This window comes from Zalophus californianus, chromosome 11 (assembly GCF_009762305.2).
Source record: "Zalophus californianus isolate mZalCal1 chromosome 11, mZalCal1.pri.v2, whole genome shotgun sequence".
NCBI classification, from domain to species: Eukaryota; Metazoa; Chordata; class Mammalia; order Carnivora; family Otariidae; genus Zalophus; species Zalophus californianus.
Window position 1 is genome coordinate 8,218,314 of NC_045605.1, and position 16,693 is coordinate 8,235,006.

The 16,693-nt window shown below is 42.7% G+C and overlaps 1 protein-coding gene across 1 annotated transcript in view; it reads left to right on the forward strand.

Moving 5' to 3' along the window:
• LOC113915305 (uncharacterized protein C11orf53 homolog) overlaps positions 1–16,693 on the forward strand; it is a 253,599-nt gene that overhangs the window by 35,419 nt on the left and 201,487 nt on the right. The window lies entirely within an intron of this gene.

Here is a 16,693-nt window from a genome sequence, read left to right on the forward strand (position 1 = left end):
CTGAAAATAATTGGAACCTGAGAGAAAGAGCAAGAGCAAGCAATGCAAAAAAAGTAGCCAGGAACTGAACTCTGGGCCTAGTTGGTTGGAGATATTGAAGAGATGGGCGGGCCATGCCAATCTCACAGGCAAGACGGTGAGCCAGGGGAGGATTCTAGTGGACTCAGAGTTTCTCTGCAAATGCCCATCACTACCTTGCTGGAAGGAATAGACATACCTGAAACCTTTGAGGGCAATTTGACAAGGTGTATTAAAAAGGTTTGAAACAAACACGTCCTTTGCTCTAGTCACTCCATTTCTAGGAACTCATCCTAAGGGAATAATGATGGATGTGCCCAGAGACTAAGCCACAAGGCACTTTCCTACAGCGCAGTCCACTGTATGGTTAGAAAAAAAGTCTAAATATCCACCAATAAGGAATTGGTTAAATAAGTTATTCTGGGGGCGCCTGGGTGGCTCAGTTGGTTAAGCGACTGCCTTCGGCTCAGGTCATGATCCTGGAGTCCCGGGATCGAGTCCCGCATCGGGCTCCCTGCTCGGCGGGGAGTCTGCTTCTCCCTCTGACCCTCTCCCCTCTCATGCTCTCTCTCTATCTCATTCTCTCTCTCAAATAAATAAATAAAATCTTTAAAAAAAAATAAGTTATTCTGTATAGTATCATTCAGTGGAGGCATTAAAGAATATGCTGGAAGTTATACTTCTTGATGTTGAAATATGTTCACAATTTATTAAGTAAAATGATAAGCTCCAAAACAGTATGTAGAGGAGGAATTACATTTTTGTAAACTTATAGGGACAAAAATTGAAAAAATAAATAAAATATTAATAGTTGTGGGATTACTAGTGATTTCCATTTTCTTGTTTTTACTTACTCATATTTTATAACTTTTCTACAAGTGTGCATTATTTACGTAATAGTAGTTAAATCCACAAAGCAAAGGTATCTCATCAGTTAGTATAGGATTCATCATCCCTTTTTGTCTTTCTCATGGCCCCTAATGGCCATATGCAAATAAGATATGAATAAGGAAGTATATATAAATTAATAAGCATACAGCAGGAGGGAGGGGAGTGATTAGAGATATTTTAGAAGAATGTCCATCCATTCATTCACCACATATTTATAACTGTGAACCATGTTCTGGGCACTGTATAATTATCCAGCCAAGAATGAGACAGTGTGGCCCATGCGTTCATGTAATTTTTCATCTAATGAGGAAATCAGATATCATGCAAGGAATTATATAAGTATGAGCATTGTTACGGAAGAAAAATTCAGGTGTCGTAGGAGCACATAAAAGGATATAACCCAGACTGAGAGGTGTAAAATGCTTCTCTGGGTGAGTAATGTTTAAGCTAAGACCAGAAGGATGAATAAAAGTTGGCCACACATAGAGGGAGGAAGAGAATTTTTTTTTAAAGATTTTATTTATTTCTTAGAGAGAGAGAGCATGAGCAGGGGAAACAGCAGGGGGAGAGGGAGAAGCAGACTCCTCGCTGAGCAGGGAGCCCCATGTGGGGCTGGATCCCAGGACCCTGGGATCATGACCTGAGCCAAAGGCAGATGCTTAACTGACTGAGCCACCCAGCCACCCTGGAGGAAGAGAATTTAAGGCAGAGGGAAGGAACAAAGCAAGCCCTCAATGAGAGACCAGCATGAGTGAAGGCACTGAGTGCACAATAAAACAGAGTCCATCTGAGGCAGTGAGAGGAAACCAGAGCACTGAGAACACACGGGTAGGTGTGAGAGACAGGTGTGTCTCTAGGCAGAGAGTGTGTGGGATTTCAGCATGAGTGCAAGAGTGTACAGTGAAAGCTCTGGCAGGCCCCCTTGGGAAGCACAGTAGGAACTCAAGAGAATAGATGAACCAAATTTAAACCAGAATACCCTTTGGTATTGCAGACTTCTTGGGGCTGTTGGTCCTGCAAAATATTCTTTTATGATTACAACTCAACTACAGAGCTGGGCACTTGCTATGCACTGCCCGTGCATTCTCACTTGACCCCGTCCTTCATACTATGAGGTGAGTGCTCTGATCTTCATTTTATATATGAGGAAACTAAGGCTTGGAGACATTGATCTTCCTAAGACCAAAGGCAAGCAAATAGCAGAGGAGGAGTTCAAATCCAAGAAAGTCCATGCTGGCCCCTGAATGAAGTGAATGACAGAAGGAAATTTAGGAATGAATGTGAAGGGTCAGGATACAGATGCAGACATGCAAGACAAATTCCATTTCTTCCAAATCAAGTTGAATTGCTAGTCTTTGTCCCCCTGTGCTGGTACGAAACTAGAACTCAGCCTTCTCAAGGTTTCCTGTCCTTTCTGGGGTTGTGCTGTGGTTGTGAGGTTTCCTGCAATGCCCTGGTGCTGGGACATCCCCTCTGTCTGGGGTGGCATACAGAGTAATACCACTGCATACACTTACATGATACCAGTGCACCTGGGAAACTCCAGCAGCACTTTTCAGGAAGAATAAAATGACTTTTAGACCATGGGAACTTGAAACGTTCTTCACTTTACTATGTGGAACAGGTCATATCTCTACAGCTCCTACTCACAAACTCCAGGCCCAACTTTGCAGATCTAAGTCCATTAACATGCACATCAGAATGAGAGGGTCTTTCATTGACAAGACCCCTCTTCCTGTGATTACCGCTGCATCAGTTAATAGCAATGGTTTACCTCTGTTATGGTGGGAAAGAAAGATTCAGTGTCAGGCTATATTGAAGGGCATTTGGTGGGTCCATTCATCTGTTGTTTGTGAACCCAAGAAGCCCTTCCTCTTTGTGTGAGTTCATTACACATAGTCCTGAATACAAAGAAGGTAACTCCATAGGTGAGAGGTTCTGGAAGATAAAGATAATTTGGCAAATGTTACTGTTGTCAAAGTAAATATGTCATCAGGGCCCTCCGGTGAAGGAAATCACAGCATCAGACATCCAGACAAGCCAGCCTCAGAGAAGAGTGACATTTGCTTGCTCATTTGTTTATGTGCCTTACAGTGTAAAGGTGCGAGGAGTGCTGTGCTAAGTGCTCATGCCCATTCAGCTGAGGCTCCAGACAGCCTGTGATGCTCAGCACACAGTATGTGCTCAATAAATATGAGAAAAGGAATGGAGAATGAAGAAATGCTTGGCCCTGCTCACTGAGTAAGTTCAGCCTCAGCAGGATGTTTTGATGATATATGGGCTCCAGTAGGAAAGCATAAAGGAAATGTCTATTTCCTACAGCCCAGGTAGAGATGGGACCACGCAGGACGGTGCCAGGATGGATGGGACATTAGACACATTTGGCTTTAACACTTCCTCGGAAAGAAACGTATCTGGACAGGCACAGACATGAACAAGTGCACTCTAAATTTCTCTCCAATGGCTCAGACCAATGGCACTGGGCTGGGATTGATTTTCAAAAAGCATGATGAAAATCATATATGTACCTGAATCCAGAAGATAACAAAAATGTTGGGTGTTTTTTCTTCAGCTTGGAATGAGACATCTCTGTTTGGCAACATCGTTTGTTCCATTTTTCTCAGATTCTGAGCATTCAAATGAGAGAGAATCTGAATTCACCACTAATAGGGTGATCTTGAACTGGGTATTTGATCCCTCTTAGCCTCCATGTCTTGAGCTCAGAAGTAGAGAGAATGTTACCCAGCTTATAGAATTATTGTAGTGATAAATACGAGGTGTATAAAAGTACCTAAGCAGAGCTCCGGTCACAAGAGGGGTTCCTGATAAGCAGTAGTTACTCTGCTGAACAAGTAATAAAGAAATTAATTATTGCATTTCAGTCTTTTGAGTTGCTGCACTAAGTCTACGTGTGCTACAGACACAAGAGAGCACACCTAAGTCTGCCTTAGGGGACAAGAAGGGCCTCAGATAGGAGGTGACAAGTGAGCAGAGGACTGATACGGGAGCAGAGGGTGTCAAGTGGGAAAAGGCAAAGGGCATTTGGGCAGAGGGAGCATCACACAGGAGAGCCAGGCAACTTGAAAGTACCTTACAGGAATAGAAGGAAGTTTCATATGGCTGAGAAAAGAAAGGTGGTGGTGGGTGGTGAGGTTGGGAAGGGAGGCAGGGACATCCTGGGATATGTGGACAGATTGTGAGCCAGCCAGATCCATGACTAGAGGGAAAACTGGCAGATTGCCAAGGAGGGACTGGAGTGGGGAGAGGCTGGGAGATTTATTATAGTTATTTGATTTGATCACTAATAGCAATACAACTACCTTTTTAAAAATATATATATATATTTATTTATTTTAGAGAGACAGAGAGAGAGGGAGAGAGTGAGAGAGAGTAGGCAGGGGGAGGTGCAGAGGGAGAGAATCTCAAGCAGACTCCCCATTGACCGTGGAGCCCGATGTGGGGCTTGATCCCAAGACCCTGAGATCATGACCTAAACTGAAACCAAGAGTCAGGTGCTTAACCGAGTGAGCCACTAGGCGCCCCAACAACACAACTACCTTTTATGGAGCTCCTGTAACCTGTCAGACAGAGCATTTAAAGAGCTTTCATGTATTATTCCAGACCTCCAACAAGTCTATAAAAAAGATTTAATTATCCCCAATTTGCAGTTGAGAAAGCTGAGGTATAGAGAGGTTAAGGACCTTGCCAGGTCACATGGATAATGATTTCTGCAGCTGTGATTTGAGCCCAGGTATGTGTCTGACTCCCAAACCTGTGCCATCTTGCTGCTCCTGGTCAATGACCAAGTGGGAAAAGGAGTCCTACTGGAACCCTGGGCCGGTGCTGGGGCCTCTGCTGCCCTTTTCAGAGCTCTAGTGACAACTGCCTATTTGCCTCTTTCTCACACGCATTTTTGGCTAGGGGAATGGCATTGTCCCCTCACTCTCTACCCACCCCCTGCCCCCTCCCATACTATATTTTGAGCCCAAAGGCTGTTCTTACTTAAACTACATCCCAATCCTGCCTCACTTCTTGGGTACTGTGCTTTTGCTGAGTCTTTTCTCAGTGTCCACAGTTTAGACTGTCCCGTCTCTGGGGACCCAGATGCTTGTTCCTCTACTCTTCCTGTCTGACCATCCTGAAATAATACTCAGGCTATACCCATTCCAGGCCAAAGATACGATTATTGTGTATTTAGTTCACTTCAAGTGTTGCATAGAAGAAAGGTCACAAAACTGAGAGTTAAAATATCTGAGTGCAAACCCCGGTCCTGCCACTTCCCAGTAGCTTACTGTGGGGAGATTCCAGAAACCCCCATGAATGTATTAATTAGAATACCTGAGAGCAAGCAACAGAAACCTACTCTACATAAACAAAAGAGGAGAATCCATTGAAAGGACACAGATAGCTTGCAGAATCAAACAGTCAAACAACCTGCCTTAGGAGGGACAGGAAGCAAGACCCCTCTGGGTATATCAGTAGTGTGGTGACTTACAGACCATCTCTCCAAGGCTGGCCAGTAGTTCCCCTTTTCTGTTTTGTGGTGGCCAACTGGATCCTAATTTCCATGGGGTTTCTTGCCTTGTGTCATATGCCCATGTCCCTTGATGTCCGTATGACTGACATCACACCAAAACCACATGACATGAGGAAGGAACATTTTCCCCAAAGAAAAGCAGAACATTCCTACCAGTGTAAAAAGGAAGGGAATCCGGACAAGCATGAGCAACCATTGTCCTCTACTCCAAGACTCAGATGCCATGTAAAAAGATCACTATTTTGAAGATTATATCAAATGTGAGCAACTCTTCTAGCTGTAAGACAATATAAAATGCAAAAGTTGATTTTTTTTCATACTTTAAAAATCAGTGCTAGATTTTAAGGGATTTCTGCCTTAAAATGTTAAAGTGTTTACTCTCTTTTCCTCTCCGAAGTCAATTAAAAACTACAAAAAGAGTGAGAAGCAGAGAAGAAAACGTCATCTTCAACAAAACTACGGGGGGGAAAAAATCATCCATAAGTTCCCAGACAAAAACTCTTAAGAAAAAACCTTCCCAGGAAAACCACATACCTTTACAAGTCATGTGGAGGATACAGAATTCTCAAACAGTAGTTGGTACACAAAGGTCCATCCGATGACTGAGGACACAGATTTTCAATGCCAGCGGGTGTGAGAGGACCCCAGGAGCATCACCAAATCCATTCCGTGTTCCAGGCCGGCAGCCAGAACAGGGAAGGATGCACTGCACAGATGAGCCACCTGTGAAGACTAGACGTATGGCAGGCAGCGGAGAGAGAGCAAGTGACAGCAGGTTTGCAGCTCTTGATCAAAGTCAGCTCAAGCAAGATAAATCGCTACAGAGAACACCTGTTACACAAAAGGCTTCGTTGTACAGCTTTCTTACCTTATTCTTTCCTTAAAGGAACGACACCAAAAGCTGAATAGCTGTATTTGTAGGCAGAGGAGGCTGCATACTGAGCAGGCTTTGGGAGGCAAGGCACCTGAATTCACGCTGCCCATCAGCCCACCCCACACCGTTCTCTGGTCAGCGGTTCTCCCAGGTGGACTGGCGCCCATTCCGTGGTGAGTGATCATCAGAAACAAACCAGCGTGAGATCGATACTTAGATAACGGCGGGAAGAAGAAAAAGGAGGAGAAGCAGCAGCAGCTGATCAAATACAAATAGAGATGAAGAAATAGAATTATCCAAATCTTCCAAATCGAATTATCCCATCAAATGGGAAAATTTCAGAAAAGTACGTTTCCATTGGCATCAACTAAATAAATATAAGCTTTTGGGAAAAAAAATGCTGAAGAAAGAGGTAAAAGAGAATAAGAGATTATAGGACGAGAGAACCAGCTGATAAAGGGTTCAGAGGAGAAGCTGAAGGAAATGAAGCTATCAAAGAAATGAAATTCAGGTTCAAAATAGCAAAATCCTGCAATAGACACCAACTGAAAAACATAAAGACACAGAAAACAGACTTGAAACAAAAACATTCAAGTCCAAAATATTAACAAATCATGAGTTGAAAGCAATTAGAAAGTAAATTACTGGGATGTCAGCGGAAGACGGACTAAATAAAGAGATCCAATTCTTGAATTGGTTTTAGAGAAAAATGAGACAATAACATTAGAAGAAAAAAATATTCAAACATACCTAAGAAGAAAGTTTTCCTGAAGTAAAAGAAATCTGGAATCCATACAGATTAAAATGGTATATTGCATCTCAGAAAAAAATTTTATACAGAACAACAAAGTCTAAGATATATTCCAATGAAGTTATCAGATTTCAAGAATAAAGAAGACATTTAGTAAAATCTAGCACCCCTTACCTCCTCCAAGAAAATTTACCTACATGGGAAAAGCAGTGGGTCCTCAATACCCAGTATTAGAAAGTAAGGAGTGGTCCAGCTTTCTTTCAAATGGAAAAACAGCAGATAGACTTTTTCAAATATGCCAGATTTTTTGGAATAAGCACTCATGCTTTCTTCTTTGTAAACTAGGTGTAACAATGTGGTGACTCCAAAAATAATATAGAAGAGTCAAAGTATAAAACGACAAAAAATATAGAAGAAAATATCTCGCTCATAATTTCTATTAAAAAGAAAAATTACCAGTGCATCTGGGTGGCTCACTTAAGCCCCCGACTCTTGATTTCAGCTCAGTTCATGATCTCAGAGTCGTGAGATTGAGCCCCATGTCAGGCTCTGCACTGGGCATAGAGCCTGCTTAAGATTGTCTCTCCCTCTACCTCTCCCCCTGCTTGTGCTCTCTCTCAAAAAGAAAAAAGGCAAAATATCTAGAAATAAACAAATATGCAAGACATGCAAAGAAAACCTGTAAGAAGAAGTCTTTGTTGAAAATCAAAAGAAGCTTTAAATAAATAAGTCATATTTTCTATAGGAATGCTTAATATTTTAAGGACATAATGCCCTCCTAAAGTAATGTATAACTATAGTTTAATCACAAATCAGAATACTAACAGGAGGGGGTTTTTTGAAACCTGCAAACTGACGCTAACTTTCATAAAGAAAAACTTAGCATGGGGAAATAGCCAGAAAATTCATTAAAAAGCACAATAAATTTTGGAGGATGGCTTTAAATTACTGTAATCTAGAAAATATGACACTGCCACAAGTGTAGATAAACAGATCAATGGGTGGAATAGTCTAGAAATAGACACAAATGCGTTTGTAAAGGAAACGCATTAATGGTGTTGAGATGACTGGCTGGCTATTTGGAAGACCTAAAGCTGAATTCCTACCTCACTTCTTTCACCAAAAATAAGTTTCTGATTGGTCAAAGATTTAAGCTTAGAAAACAAAACTGAGAAATAACTGGGGAAAATATAGAGAATATTTTAAAAATAATCCTGAGTAATAACATTCTCACATAAAAAACAGAATCTATAAATGTCACTTGATACAAATTTTACACTTTATATAACAAAACCTCACCAACAAACTCAGAAGACAAATGACAAATTAGGGGACTATTTACAACACATATCTCTGACAAAGGGTGAATTTTCTTAATATCCAGAGTTTGACAAGAAAATTGACTTAAGGATAGGAAGAAGCAGTGTATACATATAAAAAGTAGAACAACAGCCCCTTGGGGCACCTGGCTGGCTCAGTGGGAAGAGCACGTGACTCTTGATCTCAGGGTCCTGAGTTCGAGTCCCACATTGTGGGTAGAGATTACTTAAATAAAACTTTAAAAAAACAGCCCTTAAAGCACAAAAGTTTGATTATGCTGCTCAGAGTTGAAGAAATTAATTTTTTATTCCAATGAGACACCATTTTCACCTATGGGATTGGACAATATTAAAGCATCAGATGGTACGTACTGTTAGCAAGGTTGTAAATGCACAGCATGCCCTGGTATGCTAGGTGGGAATGGGAGAGGGCAGTCTGGCAATATCGATGGTAGAAAATTGCAAGCATGAGCATGCTCTTTACAGTGCTCTTTTTAATAGCAAAACTTTGCAAACAGCCTAGATGTGCATTAAAAGGACATTGGCTAAAGTCTGATAAGCACAGAAGAGTTTCATATGTCTGTCAAAAGAATAAGGTGCTGATAAGCAAGTATCTCCTACCTAGACTGATTGTTACATTTAAGAAAAGGAGATGCAGAACAGCATGTACAACATGAATGCAGTTGTGTACAACGAAAAGGGATGTCTAAGATATCCACTTTTATACTTAAATGCTTGCACATGCACAGAAGTCTCTGGAAGATTACAGAAGAAACTGTTGCTAGTGTTGATCTGTGGCGGGTGGGCTGGGGACATAGGACGGGAGAAAGACTCGCTTTTCAGTGGAGAACCCTTTGCACTTAAAAAAAGTACCAAGTATGTGCAAGTGTCATTTTTATAATTTAAATAACTACTAAAAAAAAAAGGAATAGAGTGGGAGGAAGTTTATTGTTCCGTGGAAAACAGTGTTTTATGTATGTTCCTACTAGTAGGTCATGCTAGCATCTTTTTTGCTCCCAGAGGGACATTGACAACATTCATTTTCATCTCAACAGATTCATTTGACAGCAACAGGGATTTTTCGAGACGCTGACTGGGGATGGTCAGAGGAGGCCACACAGACAAAGGGAAGGAGTGAGGAAGACGTCTTACACTTAACTAAGTTATAAAAATTAGCACCTTGATTTTTTTTCTTCGTGAAATAACATGGGAAATAAATTCATAAATAGCATCAGGATTAAATACTTGAGGTTGCCATTAAAAGAGCAAGAGACCAATCTGAATGTACCTTCATCCTGAACCAAACTGTGCTAGGCTCTGGGGCAGAGAGGAGAATAAATCATATTCCCTCTCCGCAAGCCATTCTAAGCCTGGTAGGAAAGACAGGAAAGCGAACAAATAATTCACGAATGATTCAGTAAGTGTGATGGTGGGTGAACGCTGCTCACAGCATGAAATAGCGTGCTGAGTGGAATAAGGCTCCTTAGATCACCGTACGGGTGTGGGGGCGAGCTGTCCTCAACGGAAGCTGAAAGAAAGGGGCACACAGGCCCACAGTTTATTTTACTGACTAACCCGTGATCCCTGTCCTTAGAATTTCTTTCCAAGCACAGTATGTTCCATGAAGAAAAAAAAAAAAAAGTAATACCCCTTGTTCAGCAGGTTTTTTTTTTTTGTTTTGTTTTATTTTGTTTTTTCCGGAAGGAGAATCTCCTCTATATCCTTCACAAGAAATTTTAGAATAAGGTTCTGCCTGTACCAGAGCTTTTAAATCCGAGCATGCTACACCCAACATACAACTAACCAGAAAACGTAGGGACCAATATGTATTTTTTTCATCTATCATTGATTGGCCAAGAGATCCCCTTTCCCCCATAAATAATGAGAGTTTAGGTTTACAGAACTCACATGTATGACCTACCATTTGATCCACACAAAACCTTTAAGTTGGGTGTTATCTGCGTTCTCTGTCTTACAGATAATTCAAGTAAGTGAAGGATTGAAGTACCTATGTTATTTCATTTGAACCACGAAAAACTCTATCAGGTAGTGTTGTTAATTATTTTCTTTCATAGACAAGGATATTTGCTAAGTGTTGGTTAAGGACAAGATTGGAGCCAAACTGCTTGGATTCAGTTCCTAGTTTTGCTACTTAGTGACCATCTGCCCTTGGGCAAATCGTATAATATTTACGTGCCTGAGCGTCTGCATCTATAAAAATGAGAGGATAGTACTTCATGAGGTTGTTGTATGGGTTAAGTGAGTCAATGTATGAAGCACTTGAGACAGTGCCTGGTACATAGGAATCGTTAAATTAGGAGGTCTCACTCCAAATCAAGAGATCTGTGTTGTTGATCTAGAGCTCTTTTCACTGTACTGTTGTTTCCTAGAGTGTGTTTGTGGAACACTATTAGGTTTTACGTGGGGAAAATCATCAAGGGAAGGGTCTTATTGTCAGATACGTTCGGAAACTACTGCGTTAAAGATGAACAGCTCTTTTTTCTGCAGTACTTTCCAGAGCATTTAAAATACTTACATCGACTAGAAATCTCTTCACAGGGTTTCCCCACCCAAATAATGGTGCTGGAACGTTTCCTTCCTCCCTCTCTTTGCCCCTCTGGCTGCTAAGACTGTTTGAAGATGGAGGATTTATAAATGTCCTCGGCCTTTGAAAGGTGAGGGGCGTCCACAAGGGCAGTTTCACTGGGGCATGGCCATGTCCTGAAGCCTTGGCTGGCCTTTGGCTATTGGTGATCCCTAAGCTAAAGTCAGACAGCTACAGTTGGCAGGCTTGAGATTCTCAGAGACAAGATAAAAAGCCAACACGGCTCCTCCACCTGGTGAAGTGTGGTGTTCCCTACAACTGCAGGGAAGGATCAGCATTTCACGCTCAACTGCCCAAAGGCTGTGTTGCTTCCTGGGTGGTGCCATCTATGGTACTGACCCTCTCTGGCCCTGTGTGGATGGGAGGGACAGGGGGTGGCTGGATGTCTTGTTCTTCCTCTAGTCTGTCGCCAGTTCAAGTGACCTGAAGGATTGTAAACTTTACTAAGGGATGGAATGGGGGGAATATTTTGAATGCTATATGAAAGCAGAGCAAGCCTTGGTAGATGGGGGGGCGGGGAGGAGGGAGGGAAGCTTGAGAACTCAAAAATTTAAAACAATGCAATCAACATTTGTGCCATTCTTAGAGTTGGCAAAGCACTTCCTTTGCATTCTTTCCTCTGAGTCTCTGAGCGCTGCCATGTTAGGTGCTGATGGCGCCCGCTTTATAAAGGAGAAAACGAAGGTCTAGTCGGTAGCTAGTAATTGGCGGGTAGTAATCACCAGGGCTGGGATCCAAACCGGGCTCTGCCACACCGGAGTCATTGCTCTTTGCCCCACGCAGTGCTGCCGGGCATGAGAGCTGAGGGCCCCCAGAGGATAGCCGAGAAGGGCAAGAGTGGATGAGAAACCAAGAAACAAAAGTGGCAAAGGCAGCTTCTCTGCAGCGTTGCCCTAGGACAGGCTCCGAGTAGAGCTGCCAGCCCCCATATCTGACGAGACAAAACCTGCCAGCAGTGAAAATCCATCCTGCTGGGGAAATATAATTTCGAGCTGGAAATTGCATTTTATCTTTTCATCCCCTGAAGTTCAGACTTCAACTCCCCACAGTTGCCTTGATTAAAAAAAAAAAAAAAAAAAAAAAAAGATTCCAGCACCACCGCTCAATACGCAGTGATTTAGAAGTCCCCGTGCCTCCGTGCTAAAAATGGCCAGTGGACTTGACTTGTGTTGGCAGATGGGATAGGAGACTGCACCAGGTTTTGGGGCCCATTTCCATCATCTATTGTTATTGAAGAAGAAATAGATTTGTGCTCACATGCGGACAGTGGATAAGGCTAGTTGTTGTGGTAAGACACCCAGAGACTGGGAGACTCTTTATTAGTTGTTTCCTGGAACATAGTCTTTTCTAAATCTAAGGGCCAGGAAGACAATGAGATGTTCTAAGCTTCTGCCCAGAGAGCCACAGACCTACTCAGAGGGAGGGAGTAAGCTTTCAGGTCAGTCAGACGTGGGTTTCTGACCCTCCCTTTTTTCATTCACAAGCAGTGTGACCTTTGGCAAGTTATTTCTCTTCCCTGAGCTCTGATTTATGTACTTCCTAGGATTTTTTGTGAGGATCAAACAAAATAGCCTGTGTAATCAATAGTGGCTTAAACTTCTGTGCTCAATTATAGCTACTTTAATCAACCATCATAATTCAATAGGAAATGAGAGGTCTTGATTAGGGCAAATAGATCCAGTTGTCCAACCAAGAGATGTTCTGATCAGAAACACAGAAACTGATGAAGGTCAGAAGTGAGCAGGAGTTAAGATTGGCACCTAAGTTCATTAGTGTTCTCCTTCTATAAGCTTGAGAAGGAAAGGCCTGGGGAGCCAGGCCAGGGGTGGAGCTGGTGGAGGGTTGGTCTCTGATTCATAGCTGGCCACGTGCCAGCTCCAGGAGAGGAAACTGGTCAAGGAGACAGGCCAGACGATAATACCGTTTCTCTCCTGGGGCCTGCCAGAAACATGTCCTAGAACGCTGGCCGGCTGGGGGCCCAGAATACCTAGCAGGAGCCTGTTGCCAAGGATGTGAAAACTAGAAGCAAAACAAAGAGGCAGCCTGGGGAGGGGCTGCTGTAGAGTGGAGAAAACTCTGAACCTCATCCAGGAGCAGTCCGAGGGGAGGAGGTGACTGAGGGCCAGAGCTGTTTCCACTAAGAAACGCTGCCATGATCAGGCCTATTAAGTGATCACTGATATTATAAAACACCTCTGTGACCAGCCAGGGTTAGGAGTGTAGGAGTAGATGGAGGGGCTCATTCTCTACAATAATTTAGCTCCATAGAGACCTGGGCTTTGTAGCCTGGCCCCTTACAGAAACGATTTCTCTGAGTTACGGTCTAATGTTAATCTCAAGGCTCTTACTGAGAGTCTAAGAAATTGCCCTAGAAAGTCAACTTCCTATACTGTTCATTATGTCATTCAGTATTCTTAAAAAAAAAAAAAAATGCTTCATTTAACAAATTCCTTTTTGACAGGCACAGTAGAAAGGCCATAGATATTTTGAGTAAAGAGACCTGGACCTGAACACTGGCTTTTGCATGTACTAGTGACACTCTGACCAATGATGCAGCTTTATTTCTTAAGTGGAGGTTAGTCTCACCTGCCTGGAGGGTGTTACAGGAATTACAGGTGCTATTTATTAGATGTTTTCCATGTGCAAGATACTCTGCTAGAGCCTTACAAGCATCTCTCTGAATTCTCACAGCAAACTGATGAATCGGGGATTATCATCACCCTTGTTCACAGATAAGGGATGATCTGCCCTAGATAGGAGGTAAATCGTCCAATATCCTGCAGCTGGTGGGGAGGTGGGGGGACAAAGGTGACGTCCATGAAAGTTCTTGGCATTTATGGAGTGGGTGCCTAACAGATGTTAGCCGCCTTGTTCTGCTTCTCTCAGAGAAATATTCCCTTTTTAATGATAGAAAGACTGAGTGCTAGTCTTTTGAAATGTTTTTCCTCCTTGGCTCATAAGAAATTCAATTTAATGTTCAAAACCAGTAACTGTTTCATGAATATTTTATCCCCCCAACTTGTTCATGGTTTTGAATTTCCTATTTTAAAAGCTCTGTGATAGACATGCTTACTGTAAGCCATACTACATTCCTTTGGAAACAGATAGGTTTTAAATCCAGGGTCCTTAGATGGGCAACTAGCTGTAGGATGGCCACAGTCCTGATTATTACATAGGTTATTTTTTTTAATTCAAATATATTAAAATGCCTGAATCCAAAGAAGTGTTGCCCTTTAAAAGGGAAACTTCTGGAGGCTAAGGAACAATTCAGTGATAAATAATTCAAAACACTCCAAAGACTCCTCTTTGGGCATGACCTTTAATATCTGTGGCATAATTTTTTCATCCTTAAAAATGATGGCAAATTCATGTTGAGGTTGAGGGGTTTAATTTTTGGAAACATAAGAGAGCTAAAACTATTGAGTAAGATGAGTGATTCAAAGCCAGATGACTAAAACACGAGACTGATTAGCTTTCGCATGGGGCTTATGAATTGGCTGTGAAAACTTTGTCAAGTCCTAACCAGGAGACACTTCAGAGGAATTTGCTTAGAAAGCCACTGAAGGTAATCACTCGGGAAGGAGGGACTGTGCTTGTGGCCAGAATGAGGACTTGGAGGGAGGGTGAAGGAGAGAGACCAGGAAGGCTCACGTGCCAGGCATTGGAAGATGGCCCAGTGTGGCCAGAGAGCATTTGAATTAGGCGTCTTGGAAGCCTGGAGAGGCTGATGCCAATAGCCACAGGGCTCCTGCCTCCTTGGTTAGTGTAGGTCAGATTGCTATGGAAAGAAACATTGGGAACTCTCATTTAAAGGGCCAAGCTTGGGTGAGAGCCATGAAAGAGGAAGAAAATTCAACAAAATGGCAGGAAACACAAAGAAAATGAGGAAGAATCTGAGGCTAATCTCAGGAGAGTCATTGGTCCCTGAGCTAAATGTCACAGCCTCTTCCTGCATCATGATTCTGAGACACTCAGGTTATCATGCCCACATCTAGTTGAGCAGGAATTTTCATTGTTCAAGTGACGTTTACGTTCCTGTTTCAGTGAGTCCTCATAAACCTCTTGTGAGGTGGGTGAGGTAGGTAATGTTATGGTACCCACTTAATAGTAAGAAGGCCAAGACTCAGATAGATTAGTTTACTAATTGCTCAAAGTCACTCAACTTTGGGGCGCCTGGTGGCTCAGTCGGTTAAGGGTCTGCCTTCAGCTTGGGTCATGACCCCCCGGTCCTGGGATCGAGCAGGGAGCCTGCTTTTCCCCCTCCCCTTCCCACCTGTGCTCTTGCTCTCTCAAATAAATGAATAAAATCTTTAAAAAAAAAAGTCACTCAACTTAGTAGTGACTAGTCTGGCACTAGAACCTTGATCTGCTGTCCTCAACTTCTGAATTTAACTATTTGCTTTTCTATTGTCTTTATCAGCAGAGACATAGAAATTCTGAGCTATTTTCTTTTTTTTTAAAGATTTTATTTATTTATTTGAGAGAGAGAGAGAATGAGAGATAGAAAGCACTAGAGGGAAGAGGGTCAGAGGGAGAAGCAGACTCCCTGCTGAGCAGGGAGCCCGATGTGGGACTCGATCCCAGGACTCCAGGATCATGACCTGAGCCGAAGGCAGTCGCTTAACCAACTGAGCCACCCAGGCGCCCTCTGAGCTATTTTCTACAAAGAAATGATCACAGTGACCTTAGCGGTTTTTATTAACATCTCAGAATGATATAAAATAGCTTTGCAAATTAGAGAAGCCTCTACCTGATAACTTGTGTCTAAAAACCCTGTTCATTTCACAAACATTGAATTGTCTGTTACCACCTTCCTCTTGAAGGAAGCTAAAGGGGCAAGATAACATTCCTGGTGATTGTAAGCTGCGCCTCCTTTTCACAGATACTCATAATCTCTGGTGAACAGCCAGTGATTCTGACTGAAACATACACCCATGTCAGAGACTCCATGAGTCATATTTGTCAGCCTGTCCTAGAGAATTCTAGCAAGATGCAGAGCAGCAGGTCACACTCCATCTCTCCTGACTCACCTTTCTGCTCATCGCTGAGGAGGCCAAACAGGAGCCCAGCAATGTTTGAGCTCCGACAGCCTTGAAACTCAACACACGTGATTTCACTGCTAAATCTGAGTTTGAGCCAAATCCCTCAAAATGCATGGAAAAGCTAAAGTGTATACTCCTAAAGGATGGGATTTCTCATGAATTTCTTTGTCTTCAGCATTGGTGTGATATCTGTAACATGGGTGGTGTTTAGGAAGACCTTGAAGTGGCTGAAGGAGAGGAAAGGGGACAGATAAAAGGAAGGAGGGAGGAAGGAGAGAGGGTCGAAGGACAGAGAAGAGGAAGGAGGGAGAGGAGGAAAGAAGGAGAGGGCGTTGGGAGGCACACCCGCATCCCTTGCCCTGCTGGCCTGACCGAGCCTCAGTCTCAGTCCTGGACCTTCTGGCGAAGACATGCAATCCCTCAGCAGTAATGTCAGCTCTAGCCTGCTCTCTTGTTTTCAGCCCTCAATGATTTTAATGAAGAACAGTTATAAAAATACATGGTTTGTGTTCATAAAAAACTGCCAAGAAACAGAGAAAAATGAAGACAGGGAGTTGATTCTACCCAGAGGCATTTTCACCAGTGATTCTTGGCTTGCTGTCTTCCTGTGAGCTATGCCCACCTCAGGAGATTTCATCTGGACAAACTAGAGATGT